The 24590-nt window shown below is 36.9% G+C and overlaps 1 protein-coding gene across 2 annotated transcripts in view; it reads left to right on the top strand.

Moving 5' to 3' along the window:
* Nucleotides 1–3094: 3094 nt before the first annotated feature.
* The window catches only part of ATP10B (ATPase phospholipid transporting 10B (putative)), a 313434-nt gene continuing 291938 nt past the window's right edge, over nucleotides 3095–24590 (top strand). For both annotated transcript variants that reach the window (XM_008984453.5, XM_008984480.5), the window contains exon 1: nucleotides 3095–3294. The gene's annotated coding sequence lies outside the window, so the exon portion shown is untranslated. The remainder of the gene's footprint in view (nucleotides 3295–24590) is intronic.

Below are 24590 nucleotides of genomic sequence, written 5' to 3'. Positions count from 1 at the left end.
ACTATGCAGTCACCTTTTGATTAACTAGAACAATTAAAGGAAAATAGGTCATGGCAAAATCAAAATCACGAGTAAAGATGACCAAAAATGATCAAAAGATGATACAAAATGTACTTGATAAAAATTAAGCAAAATTACGTATTATATTCTGAAACACAATATTATTATATAGTATCATCCTGAAGAGCAAAGTAAAGAAGTATGAAAATAATCATTTAAGATAAAAGTTAAAAACTAAGTTGCTACAGAGACCGGCAGATAAATGGTCTACTGAAGCAGTTTGGGTGACGAATGGGATACTTGTGCCCTGTTCAAGATGGGCGGCCATTATTCAGGCATGACCAACACTTGACTTGTGGGAATATGTACCCATCATCAACAATTTTTTGACTTATTTCTTGAAAAATGTATCTTCGTTCTCATGAGAAATCTCCCAATGTTGGAATGTTGCCAATGAATCTAAAATTTAAGTCTGTGAAGGCTAAACAAACTATCTCTGAAGATTGTTACCATTGTGTGTATCTGGTTTCAGAACACTGAATATCACATAAATTACTTTATGACAAAGGACCAAAAAGTTATCCACTCAGGCAACCTGCAGTTGCTGATGTTTTTTAGCTGAGTCTGTTCATGCCCCACTCAACATTGTTCAATATAAAGTTTCTTTATTGTTGTTTCATCTTTACCTTCTAAAATTCTTTCAGAAATCAAATTAATTGGTAGAGGAGAGTTGATACTCCTTCAAACTGCTCCTTTCTAAAAATTTGCTTTACATCTATTTACCTTTCCCCAAGCTTAGGTTGGGGAAAGGTAGACAAGACCCATTAAACTTATCTCATTTAGTGGGTGAGTCAGTCCTGTAATTATCGTAGCAGATACAATGTGGCATTTACTGGTTATTCTTTTTTTTTTTTTTTGAGACAGAGTTTCGCTCTTGTTACCCAGGCTGAAGTGCAATGGCGCAGTCTCGGCTCACAGCAACCTCCGCCTCCTGGGTTCAGGCAATTCTCCTGCCTCAGCCTCCTGAGTAGCTGGGATTACAGGCACGCACCACCATGCCCAGCTAATTTTTTGTATCTTTAGTAGATACGGGGTTTTAGCATGTTGACCAGGATGGTCTCGATATCTTGACCTCGTGATCCACCCGCCTCAGCCTCCCAAAGTGCTGGGATTACAGGCATGAGCCACCGCGCCCGGCCTAGTTATTCTCTAATACTACATAGTAGGTATCTTTTAAGATTCTTGTTTTAACACATTTATTAAGATTTCATTTCTACTACTTTATACATTTACACATTTGTTTGACTTAGATAATCAAGTTAATTTCCTGCTGGAAATGGGAACTATAAGTAAAACTCTGTGAAGTGTGATTTTTAAAATGTGATTTATTGGAAAATTTCAGCAGCCAGACAAAGGTAGTCCCTCTAATAAAAACTGAACATAGCATTTCTTATCTGTTATTTGTTTATTAGGGTTCTAATTAGCCCACAGTGTCACTTTATTTCAACACATTTTACAAATAATTTGTCATGTATCTGTAGTATTTACAATTTCTAGGCAGTTTTGAAAATGAACATATTTGAGGACTCTATATTCATTGGTTAGTTCAAAGACCCAAGGGATACTGTAGACACATTTGTTCCTAAATTGCATGTGCCTCTCTCTTTACTGGGAAAGTGATTATGGGAAAGAGCTGGTCTTAGGAGAAAGACCAGTAATGGCAAAGATATTGGTCTTAGGAGAAAGAAGATCTGGTTTGAGGTCCCACATTCACCACCAAATTCCTGTGTGGCTTTGAGCAGTTGTATTCACTTCTCTTAGCTTCAGCATTCTCCTCCATGGAGCAAGGGGGCTGCACTAAATAATCTTCATTTACTCGCTAGTGCAGCATTCTGCAGTTTAACCGTATCTGTGATTCTAGACCACACTTGTGCCTAGAAGCCATGGTACTGAGTGAAGGGAGTAAAGGAACAGGGACTTAAAAGCATTCTTCTCTTTAGCAGATGGAGAACTTTGAAATGCCAATTCACTTTTTTGAAATTCTAGAGTGTTTAAAGCATAGGCGAATTTCATGTTCTTAAAAATTCCTAGCCTGTGTCTTACAGACACAGTGATGCAGACTTTAGATGGTGTGGGTGTTTCTTCTCTTGCAAAATGTTTCCTGTGTCCATGTTTCTTCTTGGTAGTCTGATGAGATCTGTAGGTAGTATAAAGTTCACAGTGACTCTAACAGCCAAACAAAATCTGATATGAAGGTTTTCATGAAGTTAGATAGTATGCTCACTTCTTTCTAACACCTTGTATTCCTAAGCTTGGTAGTATTTCTTTTTTACTACCCTTAAAATCAACCTGTTGCCTATTCTACCTTCTCTTTCATTTATGGACCCATCAATAATTATCTATCAATACAGCAACTTGCTCATGACATTTAAGCCAATTAGTTGAGCTGTAGGTAACTCAGTAAAGGGATTATACGTGAAAATCTCCTTTTAGGGTATGAATCACAGCTATCAATAAGCCCATTAATAATTCTGATTTTCAATATGTTTTCAGCACTCACCTAATCTGTAACTATAATATATTGGTCCCACTTTCCTTGTTATGTGTAATCAAACAGTAATCAATACAAACTATGACTACTGCAGAATGAGACTTCTGAAGCTTTGAGGACAAATTCATCAGCAGCATATAAAAGTCACTGCAGAGAGTCTTTTCTTTCTTTCTTAAGTGCCCTTGAAACCCAGCAACTGAATTATAGTCCAGGCCCCCAAAGAGAGCTACAAGGTTATAATTGTCTCACACTTAATTACATGCATTACCTTTGTAGACGGACAAAGTCATTTTGTACCATGCGTAGAGAATAAAATCACTATGAATTTTTATATTGCTGGCTCATTGATTCACAGAAAGTAGAAATTTATGCAAGAGCTATGTCTAACAATGTAAATGTTCAGCCAAGCCCAAGAACACTGCCTTCACTGTTCTGGGACTGGGCCTCACATTCACAGACTTGCTATTCTTCTCTTTCACTCTTGGGCCTAGTGAGGCAGCTTATTTTTCCTTTTTCTTTCATTGGTCACACTTATTTCTTTTCAGTGTGTCATCTTCTCTAAGTTTCTGAGGGAGTGTTAGCTTGAGGCCTTGCCTTGACATAATCAGATATAATCAGAAAAATGAAAAATGCCATAGGAAAGAGAACTATTTTCGCCAAGGTGTGAGAGAGAAATACCACCACTTTCAAGCACTGTTTGCTTCTACTGGAGCCTGCTCAATAGGGACGTCAGCTTTGCTGGGGTAAGTAAAAGCATCCTGGCCTTACCTATATAATGCGAGGGACTAACTGCCTCTTAGAATCATCAAGTCTAAGTTCTGAATTAGACCCAAGATATAACCACTTTTCTTTACACTGCTTTCAGAATTTCCTTTGGCTTGCTGGGTGTGAGATCCACATTTCTTTCAACAGAATATTTTATTTTGTGTCAGTTGATTTCATTATGATAAGCTGATGGCAAATGCTACTTCCTTACACAACAGGGCTCGCAGCCTGAATGTGCCTGAATAAATTTTATGATAAATAATATATCCTGCAATCATTCAGTGCAGCCCAAGGAAGCAGATGGAGTTACAGCCCTCTTCTCAAGCAGAAAGAAACTACAGCTTTGAGGAAGAGAATGACATCATTACATGGCTTCCCAATTTCATCTTGATAAACTCTGAAGCTGGCATATTACAGTAGTTTTCAATGATAGGTGGGAAGTTTGACTTTCCTTTGAGTTCAAAGGAGAAAACTGTTGCTTAAAGAAAAATGTGTTTGCTCCCTAAGTATGAGTTACTCCTTCCAGAAGCAAAAAGAAAGAAAGAAAAAAAAAGCCTCATGCATGCAGAGCTATGATGGACACATTTAGGACAGTCCTGTGTCCTGCTGTTAAGGCTAGGGTGACACTATCCCTAACCCTAAAAGGAAAAGTAAATTTAAAAATAAAAATTATACTGAGCTGCTAGTTATTTTGCCTGTGGGAGTCTGTGCATGTGTCTGGTGGAATTTGGTTTTTCTCTGATATTGTCAGGCAATTTTGGCCAAGGTAGGCAGAAGAATTTGAAAACTATGGAGAGGAGCTTGACCTCCAAAAGCTAATCTGGCACTCTGTTACTTTCTTCCACAGTTTCTTCTCTGTTTCCAGATATTACAAATGTACAGTCAAGAGTGCTTGGAGTATTACTCTATTAACAGATGTACTGTTACATTAAGCCATTAATCAGGCAAATTGCAGATTTTGTTTTCTTTCTATATGTTACTATAATTACTCTTGAAAAAACACCTACTGAGTTTATCATTTCATCCATTGATGACTTTTTAAAAATTTCTTGGATAATTCACTTCTTAAAGTCTATTTATATGGATTTAAGGTTTCAGGATCTCTCCTCAGGTTTTCACCATGTGTTTTTTAAAGAACATAACAGTATAACATCACATATGGATGGATTAATAGGCCCTTGAGGGACTGAAGGTTGAAACCCACGTGCTGAGTTTGCAATTAAATCATACTCCTCTTGTGCTAAAAGATGAACCTTATCTTTTGAAGCATACAATGCTGATAAGTCCAGTGAAGGAGGCTGCCTTTCAAAAAAATGGAGCTTGAGGAAGGGAATGGAACTTAGTCCAGCTGCTTAGTTTACAGATGATAAAACTAGGACCTAGAGAGCTAAAGTCTGTATTACTGAGACAAAAGGATGCCAGAGTCCAAGACTCATGGCACCTAATCCAGTGTTGCTGCTGCTTGTTTTGTTTTGAGACAGAGGCTCAGTCTGTCACCCTGACTGGAGTGGTACAATCTTGGCTCAATGCAACCTCCGCCTCCTGGGTTCAAGCAATTCTCTTGTCTCAGCCTCCTGAGTAGCTGGGATTACAGATGTGCACCACCACACCTGGCTAATTTTTGTATTTTTTTTTTCTTTAGTAGAGATGGAGTATCATCACCATGTTGGCCAGGCTGGTCTTGAATTCCTGACCTCAGGTGATCCACCTGCCTCGGCTTCCCAAAATGCTGGGATTACAGGTGTGACTCACCACACCCGACCCAGTGTGCTTCTACTCCCACATTCATTCTTCAAACAGCTTCTGCCATGTCAGAAGGGAATGAAAATTTCTTTTGTGACTCAAAGGTAAACTAAAACAGGTTGGATTCCTGAGACTGGTTCTACCCATTTACCCGCTCTCCTTAAAGTAAAACTTAGCCAGGAATTCTTAAATTTTGCTTTTAACCTAGGGAGCTCTATCTTTTCTGCTCATTAAATATTACTGATTTCTCATTTTCTGGTGACATTGTTTTAAAATTCTTTTGACTACAAAGTTGAAGTTTCTGGAGACTTTTCATTTTTTGTAAAATATACTTTTATTAAGAGATGAATAGTCAGAATAAAAATGAGTACAGTTTAGTAGGAAAAAACATGGGCTTTGGAATAAAAGTTGCATATGAATTCCAGTTCTACATCCTATAGTTGTGTAGCCTTGGGAAGTTACTTCAGCTGTCAAATGTTCACATTCAGAGAGAGAGAGAGAGAAATTGCCTAGTACAATTCAATAACTGGCCCACAGAAAGCATTAAATAACTGTTAGTTGCTGCTATGGGAATCAGAGGAGAGAGAATATTAATGGTCATGGCATTTTTCTGTTTATGTTAAATACTATCTTAAACATCTGGAGAAAAGAAGGAGAATCTCATTTTCTGCTTTTAGTATTAGTGATCACTGGCTGCTGTCGCCAATGCAGAGAGCCTTGCAGACAGTTAGCAGCCTGAAAACAAACTGTATTATTTGAGAGGAGGTACTTTTATCTCTTAACTAAAGTTTTTGCAGGTCGCTCTGATATGGTGCAGTATCAATTTGAACTCATTAAATTGAAGAAGTGACACAGGAACACAAGAATATATTGAGAGTTTCTTTGCCTCATCTGCCTAGTTAAATAAAAATTCCAGATCTCTTTACTCACGAGCAAGCTTGATGGTGAAATCCTCACACACCTGCCACTGTATGTTCTCTACCTCCTCCTCAAGTACACCCTACAGCAGTGGTTCTCAAATGTGCTTCCTGGGCTAACTGTATCAGAATTACTCAGGAATTATTAGAAAGGCAAAACCTCAGGCCCTACCACAGATATGCTGAGTCAGAAATGTGGGGATGACTCAGAAACCTGTTTTAAACAGGCCTCCAGGTGATTCTGATGGCATTTCAGAACCATAACCTGGAGAACATACTGTTACTTAACGGACTGCAGTGTTTCTCAAAGTGAAGAACAGGTGACATTTGCATACCAACATCATAGAAGTGCTGTAAGAACTTATGAATGGAATACAGAATAGAGTAGGAACTTGGTACATTCTTATTTCTTCAAGTCTCACTTTGAAGTCAGTTTTCTATGTGGCCTTCAAAATAGCATTTCTGTTGAAACTTCAGATTCCTCATTTGTATCATGACAGTAAAGAAGACTTGAAGATTTGAAAGATTCCTTCCAGCTCTTAACTAATATACTTACACATGTGTATTGTATGTGTGTATGTTTACATATAGAGTAAATTCTGTATAGAAGTCTGGCTTAGGCATAAATAGTTTAATTCCCCAGGCATAAATCTTGAGTGCTCGGGGATAACATTGAAACTAGCTGGCTGTGTTGGAAAAATAAAAAATCAAATTGTGAGAAATGTGGGCGCTGATGTACATTTCAGAGCTCAAAGGTAATTTCATTGTATTTTATCATCATCTGTCAAACCTAAAGCAATACTGACACTAGAAAATAGATTTTTGCAGAGGTTTCTGAGGAGAATGGTTTCCATAAGCTGGTGTAAATGTATTCAGAGAGACTTGTTCCTACTTAATAACCCGCGTTTTTCCTTCTGAATTGCTGATGCATTCACTTATAGCATTTGAAAGGCAGTTTGTCCTTTGCTGTCAAGTGAACTTGACAGAATAATATGAAATTCTGAAAAATTCAATCAAATCTTGTTGCTTCTCACAGGAATTTCTGGACTACTTATTCTGTTTAAGGAGAAAAAGAGAAGATGGTGTTTCTTTGGTTTTGTACAAAACACTAACCAAGTTTAATAACACAGGTTCTAGTTAGCAGTTGCCACACCAAGTTTTCCTTCTCAGTAATCCTGGGGACAGTGCCAGCTGAGGTTTGGGGGTTCTTTGGGGAGTAGCAGCAATACCTAAGGGGTCACTACAGGACTGCATTGTTATAAAATCAGAAGCTGTCGAGATCAGTTTATTTATTGCTTACAACATGCTTGTCAATCTGGAGACCTGAAAATAAGGAGAAACGGTGAAACTCGGTTTTCTTCCTTAGACAGTAAAATGGCTTGCATTGTCTTTTACATAACTGACAGAATCCCAGAAGCTAGATCCACTCAAATATTGGCAATTCTGATGAAATGGCCCAGGGACTATTCAACCTGATTTAGGAGGCACTGAACTGAAAATTACTGTGTACAGAGAGAATGTGCTTGCAATCATATAGACAACAGTTCAAATTACTCTTTAAGCTCCAGTCTCCTTATCTATAAACTGAGGATAAAATGTTCCTACCTCACAAGATTGTCCTGAGAATTAATCCAAGAGGTCATGTTGGAAGTAGCCAGAACATCTAAAATTAACTGAGCACTTACTATCTGCCAGGTGCTATTTCAAGGGCTTCACCTGCATGAGGTCATTTAAGCCTCAATAAATCTCTGAGATAGTTACTACTATAAGCTCCATGTTGTGGATTTAGGAACTTAGCCCAGGGAAAATGTAACTAACTTTCCAGCCACAATGTGGCAGGAAGAGACAGAACCAACATGGGAACCCAAAAATTCTGGCTGCAGATGCTTCTTCTTTAAAGTTTAAAAGCACTTGACATTGTTATCAGCATTTCATATGAGTTAAACCATGTGAAATTACAGATACTTGACCATTTTTGACATAAAAATAGCAATTTGTGTGGTAGTACCTAATAAGCACTGGACATGTGTTAGTAGTAGCAATCATAATATTTATTTTACCCCAGACGGTCACTCACTAAAGTAAGGAATACAGGTATATTATAGAGTAGAATCTACTAGCTTGGCGATCAGAAGCTGGGTAAACTCTAGGTTTCAGTTCTCCCATTCGTAAAATAATGGGATTGGTCTTTTCCAGTTTTATTTGTGAATGGCAGAACCTTAAAAACTACCTATGAGGAAGAACCAGATATTTTTGTCCAATCTATCTTGGACCAATATCTAGCTCTACCATGAATTACTAGTATATAGTTGATGTCATATACAACCCACCGTGTGAGTTTGACAATACCCAAATTGGTACCTAGCCTGCTCATGTGGCAAGTTTACTGAGCACATACTTAGATATTATACTAGAATAAAATTGAGGTACCCATTTCTAAACACCTATTTTCAATGCCTGTACTTAACTTGCTACAATCCAATAATAAACAGTTGGTGGACTGTGATATATATAAATAAATTCTTAAAGGGAATATGTGTGTGTCTGTGTGCCCTTCTTTTAGAAATGTATTCTCTTTGGAGATTAGAAATGAGTATCCACAAAGCAAAAGAATATTTTTGAAAGAAAGACCACAGGTGTGTCATAAAGACCACAGATGTGTCATAAAAACAATATTACTTGGGGCATTTGTATAAGATAGAGAAAAGAAATTAGTGGGTACCAAAGTTTGTCAGTATGTGTATTTTTAAAATACTTTTATTTAAACAATAATTAATGATCTTTCATGGCATTATGTTTGAAGCACTAGAGAATTAGATATAAATGAGACATGATCCCCATCCTCCCATAGCTCACAGTCTACCTAGAGACCCCAGAATGTTAGCACATAATTGTAGAACAGTGGCTAATGCTCTGAAGGAAGATGTATTTAATTTGGCTTGGGTGTCATGTGGGGTCTACACTTTCAGGTGTGATTTCTTACATTTTGTTGTTTAGAATGTTTTTATTTTTTAAACCCCCTTTTATTCATTTATAACACAATGTGAACGAATCTGAAGCTTGATGAACTATAACAAAGTGAACACAACCATGTAGCCACCACTCAATCAAGAAATAAAATGTTACCAACTTTCTAGAGGGTCCTGGTGTGCCTCTTCCCAGTCACCGCCCTCTCTCTTTTCACAGATGTAACCACATTCCTAATTTCTAACACCAAGAACTAAGTTTGCCTGTTCTTAAAATCTAAGTGGAATCACACTAATAGATTCCTTTGTGTCTGGCTCTTTTGCTTAATGTCAGGTCTACAGTCATGGTTCCCAAACTGCATGCCAAAGCATCCCAGGGTCCCACAGTGTGCTCATAAGGAGACAGCAGGATATGTTTTAAATTTTAGAGTCACAGAGCAATCATTGATAACTTTCAGACACTGAATGAATAGCTTATAGTAGTTAAGTTTCAACATTAGATTGTGCTACATTTCTTCTAACAATGTTATAGCTTTTAACACTAGATTTTTAAGATGCACACAAAAGTCAATAGAAAAAAAATGAAGGTGGCTTAATCCAATTTGATTCCAATACTCAAGAAGTTTTGCTATGCCCAGTGGGCACACAAATCCTATTAGTAATTTCTTGTGGTTATTTAAGAATAAAATCAAAATATCAGGGTTTTTTTTTGTTTTTTTTTTTTTTTTTGAGACAGAGTCTTGCTCTGTCACCAGGCACCAGGCTAGAGTGCAGTGGTGCAATCTCAGCTCACTGCAATCTCCACCTCCTAACTTCAAGCAATTCTCCTGCCTCAGCCTCCCAAGTAGCTGGGAATAGGGGTGCATGCCACCATGTCCCGCTAATTTTTGTATTTTTTAGTAGAGACAGGGTTTCACCATGTTGACCAGCATGGTCTCGATCTCTTGACCTTGTGATTTGCCTGCTTTGGCCTCCCAAAGTGCTGGGATTACAGGGGTAATTTATGTGTATTTTTAACATGGCCACTACGTTATTAAGTATTGCCCGGGGACAATGTCTCAGCCCTGTAATCCCAGCATTTTGGGAGGCCAAGATGAACAGATCACTTGAAGCCAGGAGTTCAAGACCAGTCTGGCCAAATAGTGAAACCCAGTCTCTACTAAAAATACAAAAATTATCACGTTTAAAAAAACGCAGGAGCCTGAGGCAGGAGAATTGCTTGAACCCAGGAGGTGAGCATTACAGTGAGCCCATAAAGAGCCACTGTACTCCAGCCTAGGTGAAAGACCAAGATTCTTTCTCAAAAAAACAAAGCATTTATTAAGCTATTGGGACCTTATTACTTAATCATCAGAACTATTATGTATTTATTTTGGTGTGGTGGCAGCTGTGAAAAAATTCCTGAGACACTAAGGTAGCTAAGAAAGTTTGAGAAATGTTGTTATGAGAGTCATTTGTGTTGCCTCAGACAATAGTCATTTGTTAATTTTCATTTGTGTGTTGTTTTCTATCATGTGACTACACCACAATTTATTTACATGTTCTACTCTTGATGGAAATTTGAATTGTTTCCAGTTTGGGGCAATTATGAAGAATGCTCCTATGAACAGTTTTGAGCATATATTTTAGCACATGTATATATGTATTTCTGTTGGGTATATATTTAGGAGTAAAACTGCTGAGTTTTAATTGGTATTACTAAACGGTTTTCTAAAGTGATTATTCTAATTTACATTCCCACCACGATTGCTGGAAAGTATCAGTTGTTCCACTCAAAATAACACTTAATATTTTGAGTTATTTTAATCAAGCCATTCTAGTAAATGCAGGTATACATATATTTTTGTACTTTCTTTTTTAAAAAATTTGTTTAGTATACTTTAAATTTTGGGGAACACATGCAGAACGTGCAGGTTTTTTATGTAAGTATACATGTGCCATGGTGGTTTGCTGCATCCATCACTCCATCATCTACATTAGGTATTTCTCCCAACACTATCCCTCCCCAATCACCCCACTTCCTGCTATCCTTCCCCTAGCCTCCCATCCCCTGACAGGCTCCAGTGTGTGATGTTCCACTGCCTGTGTCCATGTGTTCTCATTATTCAACACCTACTTATGAATGGAAACATGCTGTGTTCGGTTTTCTGTTCTTATGTCAGTTTGCTGAGAATGATGGCTTCCAGCTTAATCCATGTCCCTGCAAAGAACATGAGTTCATCCTTTTTTATGGCTGCATAGTATTCCATGGTGTATATGTGCCACATTTGCTTTATCAAGTCTGTCATTGATGGGCATTTGGGTTGGTTCCAAGTCTTTGCTATTGTGAACAGTAAACAATAAACATACGTGTGCATGTGTCTATATAGTAAAATGATTTATAATCCTTTGGGTATATACCCAGTAATGGGATTGCTGGATGAAATGTTATTTCTAGTTCTAGATCCTTGAGGAATTGCCACACTGGCTTCCACAATGTTTGAACTAACACTCCCACCAAGAGTGTAAAAGTCTTCCTATTTCTCCACATTCTCTCCAGCCTCTGTCGTCTCCTGATTTTTTAATGATTACCATTCTAACTGGCGTGAGATGGTATCTCAATGTGGTTTTGATTTGCATTTCTCTAATGATAAGTGATGATAAGCATTTTTTCATATGTATGTAGACTGCACAAATGTCTTCTTTTGAAGTGTCTGTTCATATCTTTTGCCCATTTTTTGATGGAGTTGTTTGTTTTCTTCTTGTAAATTTGAGTTCTTGTAGATTCTGGATATTAGTCATTTGTCAGATGGGAAGATTGCAAAAATGTTTGCCCATTCTGTTGGTTGCTGGTTCACTCTAATGATAATTTCTTTTGCTTTTCAGAAGCTCTTAAGTTTAATTAGATCCCATTTGTCTATTTTGGCTTTAGTTGCCATTGCTTTTAGTATTATAGTCATGAAGTCTTTGCCCATGCCTATGTCCTGAATGGTATTTCCTAGGTTTTCTTCTAGGGTTTTTATGGTGTTAGGTCTTATGTTTGAATCTTTAATTTATCTGGAGTTAATTTTTGTATAAGGTGCAAGGAAGGGGTCCAGTTTCAGCATTCTACATATGGCTAGCCAGTTTTCCCAACACCATTTATTAAATAGGGAATCCTTTCCCCATTGCTTGTTTTTGTCAGGTTTGTCAAAGATCAGATGGTTGTAGGTGTGTGTTGGTCTTTCTGAGGCCTCTGTTCTGTTCCATTGATCTATATCTCTGTTTTGGTACCAGTACCATGCTGTTTTGATTACTGTAGACTTGTAACATAGTTCGAAGTCAGGTAGTTTGATGCCTCCAGCTTTGTTCTTTTTGCTTAGAATTGACTTGGCTATGCAGGCTCTTTTTTGGTTCCATATGAAGTTTCAAGTGGTTTTTTCCAGTTCTGTGAAGAAGGCCAATGGTAGATTGATGGGGATAGCTTGAATCTATAAATTACTTTGGGCATATGACCTTTTTCATGATATTGATTCTTCCTAACCATGAACATGGAATGTTTTTCCATCTGTTTGTGTCCTCTCTTACTTCCTTGAACAGTAGATTGTAGTTCTCCTTGAAGAGGTCCTTCACATCCCTTGTTAGTTGTATTTCTAGGTATTTTATTCACTCTTTAGCAATTGTGAATGGGAGTTCACTCATGATTTGGCTCTCTGTTAGTCTGTTATTGGCGTATAGGAATGCTTGTGATTTTTGCACATTGATTTTTTATCTTGAGACTTTGCTGAAGTTGCTTATCATCTTAAGGTTATTTGGGGTTGAGACCATGGGATCTTCTAAATATACAATCATGTCATCTGCAAATAGAGACAATATGACTTCTCTTTTCCTAATTGCATATGCTTTATTTCTTTTTCTTGCCTGATTGCCCTGGCCAGAACTTCCAATACTATGTTGAATAGGAATGGTGAGAGAGGGCATCCTTGTCTTGCACCAGTTTTCAAAGGAAATGCTTCTAGTTTTTGCCAATTCAGTATGATACTGACTATGGTTTGTCATAAATATCTCTTATTATTTTGAGATACATTCCGTTGATGCCTAGTTTATTGAGAGTTTTTAGCATAAAGGGCTGTTAAATTTTGTCAAAAGCCTTCTCTACATCTATTGAGAAAATCATGTGGGTTTTGTTTTTGGTTCTGTTTATGTGGTGGCTCACATTTATAGATTTGTATATGTTGAACCAGCCTTGCATCCTAAGGATGAAGCCAACTTGATCATCATGGATAAGCTTTTTGATGTGCTGCTGGCTTCAGTTAGTATTTTGTTGAGGATTTTTGCATCAATGTTTATCATGGATATTGGCCTGGAATTTTATTTCTTAGTTGTGTCTCTGCCAGATTTTGATATCAGGATGATATTGATCTCATAAAATGAATTAGGGAGGATTCCCTCTTTTTGTATTGTTTAGAATAGTTACAGAAGGAATGGTACTGGCTCTTCTTTGTATGTTTGGTAGAATTTGGCTGTGAACCTGTCTGTTCCTGTACTTTTTTTTTTTGTTGGTAGGCTATTAATTGCTATCTAAATTGTTATTAGTCTACTCAGGAATTCAACTTCTTCCTGGTTTAGTCTTGGGAGGGTGTAAGTGTCCAGGAATGCCAGGAATGTATCCATTTCTCCTAAATGCACTGGATTATTTGCATAGAGGTGTTTGCAGTAGTCTCTGTTGGTGGATTGTATTTCTGTGGGATCAGTGGTGACATCTCCTTTATCATTTTTTATTGCATCTATTCTATTTTTCTCTTCTTTTTTATCAATCTGGCTAGCAGTGTATCTATTTTGTTGTTCTTTTTTAAAAACCACCTCCTGGATTAATTTATTTATTGAAGGGTTTTTTTTGTGTCTCTGTCTCCTTCAGTTTTGCTCTGATCTTAGTTATTTCTTGTCTTCTGCTAGCTTTTGAATTTTTCTGATCTTGCTCCTCTAGTTCTTTTAATCATGCCACCAGGGTGTCAATTTTAGATCTTTCCTTGTTTCTCTTGTGGACATTTAGTGCTATTAATTTCCCTCTAGACACTGCTTTATTTTATTTATAATTTATTTATTTTACTTTAGGTACATACTATATCTGGCATTTCTCCCCCTGTTATCCCTCCCCACCCCCCATTGTCTCTCCCCTACTCCCCCAACTGTCTCCTGTGTGTGATGCTCCTCTCCCTGAGTTCACATGGTCTCGTTGTTCAACACCCACCTATGAGTGAGAACATACGGTGCTTGGCTTTCTGTTCTTCAGTCAGTTTGCTGAGAATGATGGTTTCCAGATTCATCCAAGTCCCTACAAAGGATACGAACTCATCGTTCTTATGGCTGTGTAGATTCCATGGTATATATGTACCACATTTTCTTTGTCCAGTCTATCATTAATGGGCATTTGGGTTGGTTCCAGGTCTTTTCTATTGTACACAGGGCTGCAAGGAACATACATGTGCATGTAGACACTGCTTTGAATGTATCCTAGAGATTCTGGTATATTGTGTGTTCATTCTCATTGGTTTCAAGGAACATGTTTATTTCTGCCTTCATTTCGTTGTTTATCCAGTAGTCATTCAGGAGCCAGTTGTTCAGTTTCCATGTAGTTGTGTAGTTTTGTGTGAGTTTCTTAATCCTGAATTCTAATTTGATTGTACTATGGTCTGAGAAACTGTCATGATTTCCATTCTTTGGCCTTTGTTGAGGAGTGTTTTACTTCCACTTGTGTGGTCAATTTTAGAATAAGTGTGATGTGGTGCTGAGAAGAATGTATATTCTGTGGATTTGGGGTGGAGAGTTCTATAGATGTCTATTAGGTCCACTTGATCCAGATCTGAGTTCGAGTCCTGGATATCCTTGTTAATTTTATGTCTCGTCGATCTGTCTAATATTGACAGTGGAGTGTTAAAGTCTTCCACTATCATTGTGTGGGAGTCTAAGTCTCTTTGTAGGTCATTAAGAACTTGCTTTATGTATCTGTGTGCTCCTGTATTGGGTGCATATATATTTGGGATAGTTAGCTCTTCTCGTTGCATTAACCCCTTTACCATTATGTAATGCTTTTCTTTATCTCTTTTGATCTTTGTTGGTTTAAAAGCTGTTTTTCAGAGACTAGGATTACAACCCCTATTTTTTTGTTGTTTGTTTTTTCTCTCCATTTGCTCGGTAAATACTCCTTCATCTTTTATTTTGAGCCTATGTGTCTCTTTGCACATAGATGGGTCTCCTGAATACAGCACACTGATGGGTCTTGACTCTTTATCTCATTTGCCAGTCTGTGTATTTTGATTGGGACATTTAGCCCATTTACATTTAAGGTTAATATTGTTATGTATGAATTTCATCCTGCCATTTTGATGCTAGCTGGTTGTTTTGCCCATTAGTTGATGCAGTTTCTTCATGGTGTTGATGGTCTTTACAGTTTGGTCTGTTTTTGCAGTGGCAAAAAAAAAAAAATGACCTTTATTTACATTTGTTGGTTTACACTTGTTGTTTATATTTTTCTTTATCTTCTTGTAAAATATGCTTAAACAATTGGTTTTTAGCCTTTCTCCTTTTCTAATATAGGCATTCAAGGCTATAGTTTCTCTGATCACAGATTTAGTTGCATCCCATACATTTTGATATGCCATATTTTATCATGTAATTTAAGATATTTTAGAAACTTCCATTATGATTTATTATTTGGTCCATAGGTTATTTATAAGTTATTGCTTGGTTTTCAAACTAAGGGGCAACTATTTTTTGGTTATCTTTTGGTTACTTATTTCTAGCTTATATCTATTATGGTCTAAAAATGTATTGTCTATAATTTCAACTCTTTGAAATTTTTTGAGACTTGTTTTATGGCTGGCCTGTGACCTATTTTAATAAATGTTTCATGAACACTTGAAATCCTATGTAGGCTGGGCTTATGCCTGTAATCCACTTTGGGAGGCTGAGGTGGGTGAATCACCTGAGGTCAGGAGTTTGAGACCAGCCTGGCCAACATGGTGAAATCCCATCTCTACTAAAAATACAAAAATTAGCCAGGTATGATACCACCTACCTGTCATCCCAGCTACTCAGGAGGCCGAGGCAGCAGAATTGCTTTTATCCAAGAGGCAGAGGCTGCAGTGAACTGAGAGCTTACCACTGTACTCCAGCCTGGGTGACGTAGCAAGATGCTATCTAAAAAAAAAATAAAATAGAAAAGAAAAAGAAGAAAAGAAATCCTATGTAAAACTAAAAGTATGCAGTCAAATACCCTGTATTAATTGGGTTAGTTACTTCTTCCTCTCTCCCCTTTAGTGGGGTTATGTTATTTATTTGAAATATAGTTGAGTGTATTTATTTTCAACTTGTTTTCAGTTTTATTTTTTTTCTTCTTCCTATCCTGGTTAATTTAATTTTTTATTAAATATATAGAACATTAATGTATTTCTAAATATCAAAACTATACAAAAAGACATGCTGAGAAAAGTGTCACTGCCTCCTGTATTTCTTCTACTTCATTCCCCTACCTCACATGAGCAGCCAATGTTGTTCTTGTTGTTGCCTTCCTGGGTTTTTCTTTGTATCGATAAGTAGACATATATACATATGTCTTATTTCTCCTTCTTTCTTTTATACAAAGTAACATGTAAGTTCCTTTACAGTTTGCTTTTTTTCACCTAACAATGTACTCCAGAGGTTATTCTACATCAGTTCATGGAGATCTCCCTCAGTCTTTGTTTAAAATTGCATTGTATTCCATTGAATGTATGGGTTATAATTTAATCAGTCTTCTATGCTCAGACATTTCAGTAGTTGCCTTCAGATATTACTTGAATGAGTAGCTTCATGAATATATATGTTTGTTTTGCTGGGGATACATCTAGAAGTGGGCTGCTGAGGTAAACAGCAGATGCATGTGTAGTTTTATTAACTGATGCCACATCTCCCTCAGTAAGGATTGTGCATTCCGACCATTCTGCATGCCTACCAGCAATTCATGTTTTCCACAGCCCCGTGAACAAAATATATTGTCAAGCTTTGAATTTTTGCAATCTGATAAGTGAGAAATAATATCTCAGTGAATTTTAAATTGCATTTATCTTAATGTGAATTAACTTTAATAGCTTTTTATATGTTCAAGGCCCATGCTTATATTATTTTATAAATTGACTTTCCATTTCTTTTTTTCATTTTGCTATAGAATGATTATTTCTCCTTCAAGTGTTAAGAGTTTTTTGTACACCAGGGATACTGGCCTTTTGTTTCTAGAGTATATGTTATAAATGCTTTTTTCTAGTTTGTCATTTGTCTTTTAACTTTGCTTCTGGTATTTTTGCCATATGTAGTTAGTTTATTAATCTTCTATTACATCTGGACTTTTTAGTATCAACTAAAAACTTTTTCATAAACCTAGAATATAGAGGAACTCACCCATATTTTCTTCCATTAAAGTTACATTATTTTACATTTATAATTCTGATTCATCTGGAGTATTTTCTTGTATGTGACATGAGGAGGGGATCTATTTTTTTATTTGTGAAAAATGGTTATCCAGTTGCCCAACATCATGTATTTAAAAGATCAACTTTTCCTTAGTGATTTGAGATAAAATATTTTTAATATACCAAATTTTTATAGATTTCTATTCTATTCTATTGGTCTGTTTATATGCTCATGAGCCAGTACCACACTGTTTTAATTAGAGTCCTTACAGCGTTAATATCAATAGGACTAGACCCCCTTCATAGCTCTTCCTAATCACTGTTTTCCTGCCTATTCTTAAGTATTTATTTTTCCATATGAACTTTTGTCCCAATATATCTAACTTGATATAAAGCTTGTCAATATTTTCTTGGGTGAATCTATAAATTAACATAATTAACAGATATTAAAATACGGAAGAATGATATCTTTATTATGTTGAGACATCCTAAACAAGAACAAGGGCCATCTTTCCACTTGCTCAAATCTACTTTTGCATCTTTCAGAGGTATTTATAGTTTTATTCATATACATTTGAACATATCTTATGCTTGCTCCTAAATACTTTTTGTTGCTATTTTAAGTATAATTTTTGTCTTCATTATGTATTTTATCTGTGATCTGTGTACATGAATTCTGTTGTTATGGCTATTTGTTATAGCTTCATTCTGAAATAGGGTTCTTAGCATTTTAAAATGTCTTTTGCCTCCTGTTACGCTGTTTTCTACTTTGTTCAATATGAGAATTTCAGTTCCTACTTTCATATTGTTTTCATCTGCCTGTTAAACCTTTGTCCATTCCTTTATCTTTAGCCTTTTTTTTAACACTGTCATATTTTAGATTTGTCTCTTACATACAACATAGAGTTGAAATTTGACGGGTCAATTTGAGAATCTTTTTATTTTAATAGGTGAGTTAAACTCATTTGTGTTTACCGATATGACTGCTAAGCCTCTCTCCTTAAGTTGTAATTATTATAAGCACTATATTTACTGTGTTTTTTCTATCTGATGTTCATTTGCTTTTCCTTTTCCTGACTATTATGAAGTTTTTGTGCTTTTGTTGCGGTGTTAGGCTTGTACCTCTATAGTACCCTTGACTTTTTTTTGGTCTTACTTAAGCTTTTAAAGCTTTCAGTGGCTCCCCCTTCTCATAATAATTTCCAATATCTTCATAACCTAGTTTTTGACTACATATCTGAAGGGGTTTTTTTCCTACCATTTTGCACTTGGATACTGAATTCCGGCAACTGAACTTTCTTTGTCATCCTCAAACGTATTCCCATCTGAAGGCCTGCACATTCGAGTTTTTACCTTCAGAATATCCTTATCCTGGGGAGGATCCAAGATGGCCAAATAGGAACAGCCCAGGAGTGCAGTTTGCACAATTCAATTTCTCATTTCATTCAGGTTGTATTAGTCAGTTTTTGACATTACTGTAAAGGAATACCTGAGGATAGATTGTTTATAAAGAAAAGAGGGTTAATTGATGTATGGTTCTGCCAGCTCTACAAGCATGGCGCCGACATCTGCTTGGCTTCTGGTGGGACCTTAAGAAGCTTACGATCATAGCGGAAGGCACAGCAGGTGCTAGCACCTCACATGGCAAGAGTGGGACCAAGAGAGGGTAAAGGGGGAGGTCTCAGACTCTTTTAAATAACCAGCTGTCATGTTGTCTGAGAACTTACTTATCACCAAGAGGATGGTTCTAAACCACTCATGAGGGATCTGCCTCCATGATCCAGTCACTGGGAATCACATTTCAGTATGTGAATTGGAGGAACAAATATCCAAATGATATCACAGGTCTTAGCTTCCATTTCATTTCATTATCAAAAATGTCCCTAACCCCCTTATTTAAGAGATTGCTCCACATCATTCTCTGGCATCTAGCATAATGCTTGACTTTTTTTCTCAGTGCATGTACATTACCAACCATTATTGATTAAAATCACAGGTAGATTCTGAAAGCCAAAGAAAAATCTTTGAATTGTCCTTTCAACTAAAGAATATATTGGCCAGGCGTGGTGGCTCACACCTGTAATCCCAGCACTTTAGGAGGCCGAGGCGGGTGGATCACGAGGTCAAGATATCGAGACCATCCTGGTCAACATGGTGAAACCCCGTCTCTACTAAAGATACAAAAAATTAGTTGGGCATGGTGGTGCGTGCCTGTAATCGCAGCTACTCTGGAGGCTGAGGCAGGAGAATTGCCTGAACCCAGGAGGCAGAGGTTGCAGTGAGCCGAGATCACGCCATTGCACTCCAGCCTGGGTAACAAGAGCGAAACTCTGTCTCAAAAAAAAAAAAAAAGAATATATTTTCCATGGTTTCCTAACATCATTAAAATACTGGTCCAGCTAAAATTCTAAAACTTAAAGGTGTAGCTTAAGTATTTTGAAGCTTTCAAATAAAGAACAGAAGTGTAATAATATTTGGCATTTAAGATGCAAGTGGTTGGCCCTGACTGACAATCAGATGACAGGCCTGTCTGTGAAAGTTTTTCTCTAGACTGTTTTAACATCACAGTTTGAAAGTTACATCTACACATTTTCCTGATGGTGTATGTGGGCTGTTTTCTTAGGTTCCCTGGCCTACTTTAACAGGAATCTAGGATAAACGTACATTCTGAACCCATGAGTAAAATGTGTATGATGTGAGAAACCTACAGAATGGAAGTCTAGCACCAGCTGTCCCATGTAATTTTCCAACTTCATGCTACATAAAGCAGAGAAGAGAAGCATCGTGAATCCAAAAAGTATAGTTCAGTAACCTGGGGCTTTTAGATTTTTGCCAGATGAAAAGACAACTGGAGTTGGCATTTAAGTACCAGCATAATCTTGTAATTCTGGCAAAAGTTTGTGAGTGAGAAATTGCCTAATCCCAAACGATGCCCACAATCTGTAACTACATTACAGAATCCTGATGTCAAAGAATTTGCTTCCAATAAATTTGCTCAGACTTCTATGAGACATAAAATACCTTTATGAACAGTAATTGTTATTGTATATTGGTGAGCTAATAACAAGTACAGGAATATCTCCAGAGCAAGAATGGAATGGAGAATGGATCATGGGGAAATAACTCTAAAATGGTTCTCCAGGGCTAAAGCAGATGGTGGTATATTTGAAAAATTTAGGAGAATAAATTATAGCTATTTACATTTCTGCTCTGAAGGCAATGCTTGTGTTTTCTGTAGGATGACTTCTTTGCAAAGGATTATTAACTTGAGAGAGGAGAACTACAACAAATGATATTTTAATGAGTAACATTAAAAATGTGTTTCTTTCGTTGTGATTGCCCTAAAAAAATCAATTTTGGTAGAGAGATCTTGATTATATTTTAGAAGTTCTGCTGAGTCTTTCTCATGAAATAAAATATTAACATTTTAGGAAGAAAAATACTAACATGGGTTTCCCTTTCAGAAATTATTCATTTCAACAAATATGTAACAAGATCTTGTTATGGTCATAGCATGGCACTATTCCAGGTACTAAGAGGAATGAAATAGATTCCTTGACCTGAGGCATTTATGATTTGGTAAAGAATATTCCAAAAGCTAAATTTTCTGTATTATATGATAAGGTGTAGTAACAATATGTAGATTACCCACCCCACTCACATTATAGTAGCTGATTTTTCTTTCTAGTTGGGGGGAAAAAAACCACCTTAAACTCTTTCTGAGAATAACAAAACAACTTGTAATGTTGGATAAATGTAATCAGCAATGATGAGAAAACATGATGGACTGACTGATGAGGTGGAAAGGCTTTGATTGCCTTAATATGTGATAAGACCATGTTTGTGTATACCAAAAAGCCAAAGAATGATTTTTGCAAAGGGATGTCATAATATAAAACTCTTAAGAAAAGAGAAAGTGTGACATCCAAAAAAAATACATTTTTGGCTTGAGCAAGGGAATAGTTGATCACTCAAGGAGGAGAATCTATTGACATAATCTTACAGTTCAGGGAAAAGCTGTGAGGAATTATGGCACTATGGAATATAAGGGAAAAAATGGATAGACACTGGGTATAAAGGGAGACTCCTTGAAGGAGTTGGTTTTTAATCTCAGCTTTGAAGGTTATGCATGGGTGGAGTATGTGGAAAAGAATGATTGAGTCAGAGAAACCAGAGTGAACAAATGTACAAAGCCCTGAACTTGCTGGGAAACTTGTGGAGAAAAATCATCTATCTGCCTTGTTTGTAAAAGCTAAAAAAGCAAAGAGAGTTTGCGACTAGTTCACAGGGGGTGTTATTCAGTAAGCAATGAAGAGAATGTAGGTTGTGAAGAATAATGCAATGAGACCAGAGTTTTAGAAAGATAACTTTGAAAGAGCAATGTAAATGCTAAGGAGAATGTGTGTAACAGTCATTCATACCAGAGAGAAATTTATCTCATTTAGTCCTCTGCAATAACTAGCATATTGATAAGCAGACATTCCACAAATATTTCAATTCAGTCAGCACTAGGGTACAGCATGTCTACATTCAAGCATCTGTGGAGGCTAAAATAATAATAATAAACTTAAAAATTTTTTTGATGAATAATGAATTTACAGAGTTTTGGAGGTCAGTCAAGGTTTAGTTGCCCCGGTGTCATTTTCTGTCTGTACATTTAAGGGGTACTAGTGTAATTGTGTTACATGGATATGTTTTATAGTGAGGAAGTCTAGGCTTTTAGTGTATCCAAATAATATACATTGTATTCATTAAGTAATCTCTCATCATCTACCTCCCTCCCACCTCCTCTCCTCATTCCTTTGAGTCTAATGTCTATCATTTCACATTCTATGCCCATGTGAACACATTACTTAGCTTCCACCTCTAAGTGAGAATCTCACTTCATTTTGAAATGGTTTTCATTCCACTCCCAAGGATATCAGCAGTCAGGACCAAGTTTGAAGAATGAGTCATAAAATGATTACAAATTTTATTAACAAATAAATAAACTAGGAAACCAGAATGATTTAATCAAATTGGATCTGACTACCCTAGAGGGCAATCAGAAAACCCCGTGGAGGACCTGCTTCTTTTGTATATTTCCAACGCATGAAGAAAAATCTTTACCTAGAAGCCATACATTCTAAGCCATGCCTAACTTGCCTCCTAGATATCATTTAAACATGTGCAGTATAAGCAATAGCTGCTTGACAGGGATTTTGAAATCAGGAAGAGGAAAAGACTCTTTGGTTGAAAATAATGTGGGAATATTCAGCTTCCCAATGCTGTGTGTGCCCCAAGCTTGCCTTTATCCTTAACCCCTGAGGAGAGAGAGAGAAGCTGGATTCAAGCCAGTGGGTCAAGATCCAAATGTAGCACATGAGCTTATTCCTAATGCAGGTAGGAGGTCCTAGAGAACAACATGCTCTATAAAACCTTGGGCAGCAGGTACAGATGACCATATGCTCCTCTTTCCATTTCAACTTGTCATTTTCTACTCCCTTCTCACCTGTAGGTCACTGGAAAGCAAAAGCTAAAAATTCTTCTAACAACAACGACAAAAACACACACCACAAGCTATACGCTCAACTTGTTTTTCAACAAGCACAGTCCATTTTTGAGCCAGTGTTTTGAATTTGAACCAACAACCCAACAATTTTGCTGGCTTGTCTCTCAATCTCAAGGCTTTTTTTTTTTCTTACATCTTAGTCCAGGATGTGAGAAACAGAGTTCTTACAGATTTTTTTTTAAGAAATCTCTGTTTCAACTCCACCACATTTCTTTTAGACATTCTCCCACTGAGCATGTGTCCAGAGGAACTTCAGCCACATCAGTAATCTATATCTCAGCTGTCACTACTTTTTCAGAAAAACCTGAATTTTCAGTTTCTATGGAACACACAAAATAAGTTCTCATAAGACTAAGGTGATACAGATGGCAAATGTGGCAGGCATAAACATCTGGTCAAGGGGTGCTCTAGATGCATACAGACTAAGCTCGTTCTGGACAGCACTTTTAAGGAGAATTAAAGATACCTAGGTCTTACAGATCCTCAGTCCTCAAGGAAAAAGCCTATCATGTTAATTCATCCATACTTGGGCTAGAAATCTGTGGGGAAAAAATTCTAAAACATATGCCACAAGGAGTGTAACCAAAAAGTTTCTCAGCCTGATGAGAATTTACATGTGAGTATCTGAAAGCACATTGTGAACTAAGAGATGCTTTATCATGTGAGCCTCTAGTTAGAGTTTTATTTCCTTAAATTTTAAGCATGGTTCTCCCTATTAGCCCATCTTTATGTTTCACTTTTATCCATATTTATCTCCATCAATAGCATTTCATAAAGAATGTTGCCTTGAAAAAGGCACATCCCATTGTACAGATCCATCAGCAATATATTGAAAATCAACCTTTATTGATACCTGCCTCATGTAGCCCAAGCCTGAACTTCATCACCCAAGACAGCATGTTCATCACCCTAGGAGCATAAGAATTGGATGTTGTGCATAATTAGAAATATTGTTGGTTTGGTCACCTTATTTTACTATTTTATTTTTTTTATTTTTGAGACAGGGTCTCAGTATGTCGCCTGGGCTGGAGTGCAGCAGGATGATCTCAGCTCACTGCAACCTCCACCTCCGGGGTTCAAGTGATTCTCATGCCTCAGCCTCCCAAGTAGCTGGGATTACAGGCTTGCACCACCACACCTGGTTAATCATTTGTATTTTTAGTAGAGATGGGATTTCGTCATGTTGGCCAGGCTGGTCTCAAACTCCTCAGTTTGGCCACCTGCCTCAGCCTCCCAAAGTGCTGGAAGTATAGGCATGAGCCACCATACCCAGACTTTTGGTCACAATTTTAGCAACCAGGTGTGTATTCAATGATTCATGTTGTGTGACTGCTCACAAGTATAGTAGAACTAGTATTGCCAGGAAACCACAGGGCATACATATATTCATAACAAAGTTTTTCCATAAAGTTGAGGTTTCCCTCTAAAGTATTTAAATTCTAATTTAACTATTTTGCATGAAAACATTTGGAAATGTGTTTTTAAAGTCATTTTTAAAATTTAAAACACGTCTTCTCACTGCCAAATGTAATTGATTTAAAAAAAAATCACACAAAGTAAAAATATGGTTCTGTCTTATAATAAGATTTCATTTCTCAGCTATATTTCTCCATCTGTTTATAAATTGTCTACTTCCTCCACTAGTTCCTTTCACATATTTTAATCAGTTATTTTATAATCTTTGTCTTCTAA

This window comes from Callithrix jacchus, chromosome 2 (genome assembly GCF_049354715.1).
Source record: "Callithrix jacchus isolate 240 chromosome 2, calJac240_pri, whole genome shotgun sequence".
Lineage (NCBI taxonomy): Eukaryota > Metazoa > Chordata > Mammalia > Primates > Cebidae > Callithrix > Callithrix jacchus.
The sequence above is the reverse complement of the archived record's forward strand: the minus strand, read 5'-3'. Positions and strand labels throughout refer to the sequence as shown.